A 5,681-nucleotide genomic window follows, 5' to 3' on the forward strand; every position below is an offset into this window, starting at 1 on the left:
GAAAGACCATATGTGTGTGTCATATGTGTGTATGTGTTAATTCTTTTTAAATATGTATTGAAATAATCTTTTTAAATAACCAGCAACGCCCATGGCAAGCAACGTAAAATACAAATAGAAATTAACCAAGTAAGCACCAAAGCAATACATGCAAAAGAACCTCCAACTGAGGGGGGGGGGGGGGGGAGACACATATAATCAAAAAAGGACATCTTAAAATTATTTCTTTTTCAGTCAACTTTATTTACATTTTCACCAGATAAAACAACTGAAATAAAAAAGAAGTAGGAAAATCACATACAAGGCAGATGTAGTCCTTTATTCTGTTCCCCACGGTGTCCTACTAGATGCCTATGGTAGTCCACAAGGAGGATGTGAGATCATCGAGATATGGAGATTCCCTAGAATTGACACACAAAATGTTAAATAAAGACCACAGAAGAAGAGGGTCTGATAAAAATGCTTATAAATAAAACAGGTTAGAACAACATGTTAGTCCATCATTATTCGATTGAAACCAGTGGACCTTCAGTAGCTGCCTAGAATACCATTTTGGGGGAGAAAGAAAGGGCATAACTGCAATAAATCAATAAATAAACTTCAGTTCATATGATTAGCATTTCATGTTGGTTTCAGTGGGGCCCACATGTAGATAAAATCAACATAGATTTAGCATTACATACATTTTCAATCAATCCAACATCCCTTCAGTATAATGAAAACGTCCATATGTGAACCTATGCTACAATGAACTATATATTACCTTCCTTCAGCATACTGCAAGGCCCTTTCCACACAGGGTTGTTGTAAGTTTTTCGGGCTGTATGGCCATGTCCCAGAAGCATTCTCTCCTGACATTTCACCTGCATCTCTGGCAGGCATCCTCAGAGGTTCTGAGGTCTGTTGGAAAATAGGCAAATTGATTTTGTATATCTATGGAATGTACAGGGACAGAGAAAGAACTCTTGTCTGTTTGAGGTAGGTGTGAATGTTGCATTTGGCCACCTTGATTAACATTTAATGGCCTAGCAGTTTCAAGAACACAGTTGTATAAAATCCATATTGAACTGGATTATATGCAGAGGTGGCCCTCGGTAATTTTCAACGGTAAACAAACAGTATTTTGGCACACCACCCCCCCCCCCCCCAACCAATCACTGAAATATATTTTCTGTTTGTCATGGGAGTTCTGTGTGTCATATTTGGTTCAATTCCATCATTGGTGGAGTTCAGAATGCTCTTTGATTGTAGGTGAACTATACATCCCAGTAACTACAACTTGCATATGTCAAGGTCTATTTTCCTCCAAGAGTGCCTCAAGAGCACCCCTGGGCAATATCAACTATACTGCAAATGCTTACTTCGCGTAATGGGTTGAGCCGCCCCTGATTATATGGCAGTGTGGACTCAGCCGGACAGTTGATGTTTCCCCCCATGGGATCAAACAAATCTGGAGCCAGTAATGTGGAGCTTGGGGCACCAGGCGCCCCGCTCCACATCCCCCCTCCCCGCCATGACACAAGGCAATTCTTGCGGCCATGTGACAAGATCATTAGTGACATTTATACAGTCTTACAATTAGAAATGGCTCTTTGAAGGCAACCATAAGGTTGACGTAGCCCTTGGTGAAAATGAGTTTGACACCCCTGGATTAGAGTAGTGTTTTGAAACTCTGTTTTTCCAGATATTTTGGACTTCAACTTCCAGAAGTCCAAAACACCTGGAAGACTAGCATTTGAGATTCACTCATTTAGAGAAACAAAGTAAAGGCCTTATTATAGGAACTCCATTCTAAGATAAGAAAATTACACAAAGTGTTAATCAAATCTAACTTCATTCTAAGGGAGAATAGAAAGTAGACTGACAGGAATGAGAAGAAGTGGAGAAGTGGCCAGTTTATTTACATCACAGATGAATCGGCTTATGTAGACTTGGAGGGCAGGGAGGGGAGTGGGTCTCTTTAGATCCTTCCAATTAATCCTGTTACTACTACCCATCCTGAAGCATTCTTGACTTTTCAGTGTTAAGTGTTGTTGCACTTCCTAACCAGATTTAGGACTAAGCTTATGGTGAGGTCTAATCTCCCCCAACCCACAATATAGATAATTTTGTATTTGTAGAATGAAGGGATCTCAACAATATTTTTCACAAAAATCATTACTATGATCTCTGCCTAGCCAAAAGTGACACAAGCATGCCAAGAGAGATACTTTGAGACTAAGCTCTCAGTCATAGATTATACACTCGGCCATGGTTTGAATGGGGAAGCAGAACTATGGAGAAGTTAATATAGATGGTCTTCCAGAATGTGAAGCATCTCCACAATATGCATTAGTGTATTAGAATTCCACTTGTAGTTTCTAGTGGAAGAGCATAATTAATACAAGGAGCTCCCCATCTGAAAGTGATCAGAGATAGGGCCCTTCCACACAGCCCTATATCCCAGAATGTCCCACATTATCTGAGTATGGACTCAAATAACCTAGTTCAAAGCAGATATTGTGGGATTTCCTGCCTTGATATTCTGAGATATAGGGCTGTGTGGAAAGGCCCATAGACCCCTCACAATTGTGGTACATGATTTCAATGATCTCGTTCCAATTTTTTGAGAGGGCAGAATAACACAAGCCAAGTAATCAATTGGTCCATCAACACTGATAATTTAATGAAGATTCAAAACATTATTGAAGGAAGTAGTTTTACTGTGCAGATGATTACATATGAAATTATGGAACCGGTTTGAGACCTGGCTGGTGATTACACAAACCACAGGATACTGATGGGCTTTCTTGTTGTCCTATCTCAGAAAGACCCACTCGTGGTCACCCTGAGTTTTATTTTTATACCAAAGAAAATTTGTATATGGAAAAATAATTGTGATTGTGGCATTGCAGAAATCCTTGAAAATAAACTGCAGATCTTTGCCCAAAATCATCTAGAAGTATCGTTTTGAGCTTCTGTCCACCTGTGATCTAGTTTATCATTTGCTATTTAGAAATTCCAAAAGCCAGTGAGAAAGAGAGACCAAGAAAAAAGAAAGTATTAGCCCACATGAAAGAGGGCGACAGTACTGCACTCAATCCAATATCCCTTCACCTTACACAACAAAATAGCAGGGAGAACAGAGTAATAATTTTCTCCTTGTTTTATCTCTAGTCAATTAATATCAATGCAAAGAGCCAGCAGGTGCTCCTGGCATAATGCCTACCTGCTTTTCTTTCTTTTCTTTTCTCTTCTCTCTCTCTCTTTCTTTTTATTTACAAACTCCTTGAAGATGACTTGTGTTGAAATAGCTCTTTCTCTGTCTTTTGGCTCATTTTTCAATCTCCCCCCTCTCAATTGTATTAACATTCTTTGAGCCAGTTTTAGTACCTTGAGGGCTCTATGTGACAAGCCTAACTTGTACACTCTGCAAAGTGAACTGAGCCAGAGAGGAGAACATCCCCCACTTGCAGGCCCCTGAGGCTGGAGTGGGGGGGAGGAGAGTAGTGGCGGCAGCAGTGAAGCACACAGCCAATCTTAACAGTGAAAAATGGGGACTCTTCCAGCAGACATCTTCTCTCACTCCTTTTGTCACTTGCCTCAGAGCAGAGCTCACTGCCTCATTGTCCAAAGGCAGAGTGGACCTTATGTGCCTGACCCCATCATTTCCATTTCAAAAGCCGCATTAATGTCACAGAAACTCTTTCTGATGCTTCTTTAACTCTTCATATTCATAATCCATGCCTTTCTACAATTACTCAGGAAGGTCTTGCTTTTTCTCATTTCCCCCCTGTAACCCAGTGCTTAAAATTGTGCTCTCTTTCTTTCTCTCTTCCCAACCATCCAAATCCGATGTTTCACTGCCCACCCACCCACCCTCCCTACATGTCTCCCCTCTTTTACTGCATTCACACTGCCTCATTCTAGATTTCAGATCAATCTATTATGACCTGCCTAAGTTCAGTGCCTTTATAACAGCTTGTCCATATTAACCAGGTAGATTCTGAACAACTGCATTCCTTGTGGATCAGTAATTTCTGCCTACTCATTGTTTATCAATCAAAGCACATTTAAGAAAAACCTAATTAGCTCAGTGCCATCTCTATGATCCAGGAAGATAACAGGATATTGTTGTGGTTGCTGTTTTTCTTGTGTGCTTTCAAGTTATTTCCAACTCATGGTGACTTTAATGTAAACATATCACAGTGTGTAAGATCATCCAGTTGATATCCATGGTTGAGCGGGGAGTCAAACACTGGTCTCCAGAGTCAGACTCAAATGGTCAAAACACTATAGCATGGACCATGAGCCTTAGTATTCAGTTTCAAATGTTGAAATATTTGAAACGTCATGAACTATTTCACAATTTATTAATGATTTCCTGATCACTATAATGTAAGTTCAGCAATGGCTGTGTGATGACCTGTCCAGAAACATAATTTGTTGTTTTTTAAAAAAAAATGTCAAAAAACAATAGCCAGAAAGTTCATTACCACTGCCTAGCTGCTCCACATCACCTGTCCACACAATCTCTCCCATCTGATACTCTGGTGCACCCAACTGGCATGGGAAATATGGAGATTGTAATCCAGCATACATAGAGGGCACCAGATTTTGGAAGGCCATATAACCTGCTCCTTCCTGCTTGAAGATGTAAATATGAAGATGTTAATTACATAATTGATCACACAACACCAAAGTATGGAAAACAACCAAGAAAATAGAGAAGTTCTATGACTTTGTAATAGGAAAGTATGATTCTTCAGAAATTTTGTCATTCTATCTATGCCAGATTATGTAGTTTTATAACATCACTGCACAAATTAATATATCATGTCTTGAACTTCATTTTTGAGACCACCTGATAAAATTAATGATAATGACAAAAATGGAGACTTATACAGGGATTCTATCAAGCTATATCACTATACAATATGTACTGCCATTCTGCCTAGTCGAGTATCATCTTCTATAACTGACAACCATTTCTCAAAGTCTCAGACCAAAGGTATTCCATAGTGTTGCTAACCAAGACTGTTCTTGATAAATCCTCTGGGAATGATTAACGGTTCAATTATAAGGGAATGTTGGCTCTTCAATTTTTTTTTAATGATCTTTCCTGAAATCTTTTAATCTTTTCCTCACATTGGTCATGCTGACTAGGATTCTTGTAGAACCAAAACTTCCCACTCTTATAATGGATCCTGACTGACTTACACTCCAGTATAGCATCAAGGTGTATCCAGGTTTACTATTTTCTTTTACATATTCATTGTAGTTAACAACCCACTTTTCCATGGTTGACCTCAAGGTTGATACAGCAGAGAATCTTAGGTAATCCCCACTAACCCAGACCTTCTTAGATGGTATATTAGTTGCCTTCAGACCACACCTCTCTAATAAAAAACCACACCTCTCTAATAAAATAAAACGTCTCCAGGCTGTTTATTTTTGATAACGTAATCTCAGATGGTACATTAGATGTCACCTCCCTCCCATCCCACCAATCTTCTCAATCTTTCTGTCTTTAAACAGAACCTGGGGCAGCGCACAAGCTTCTAAGTATACACACTGCTTGTCAAATCATATTGCTTGCAAAAAGCACGCACCGGCACTCGAGCAGCTTACCTGACATGAACAGTATTCCTTTTACAAGTTGTGCCATGCACTAAAGCAAAGACTTAGTTTAGTGGAAAGCA

General features: G+C 39.5%; 1 long non-coding RNA gene across 1 annotated transcript; it reads right to left on the reverse strand.

Annotated features, from left to right (window-relative positions):
• Nucleotides 1-219: 219 nt before the first annotated feature.
• On the reverse strand, nt 220-3,435 carry LOC132761877 (uncharacterized). The gene is made up of 3 exons (XR_009630014.2): nt 3,209-3,435; nt 764-900; nt 220-401 (listed from the first exon to the last, which is right to left on the reverse strand). It is a non-coding gene; the product is annotated as an uncharacterized lncRNA (long non-coding RNA).
• Between the last annotated feature and the right edge of the window lie 2,246 nt (nt 3,436-5,681).

The sequence above is a fragment of the Anolis sagrei genome, chromosome 1, assembly GCF_037176765.1.
Source record: "Anolis sagrei isolate rAnoSag1 chromosome 1, rAnoSag1.mat, whole genome shotgun sequence".
NCBI classification, from domain to species: Eukaryota; Metazoa; Chordata; class Lepidosauria; order Squamata; family Dactyloidae; genus Anolis; species Anolis sagrei.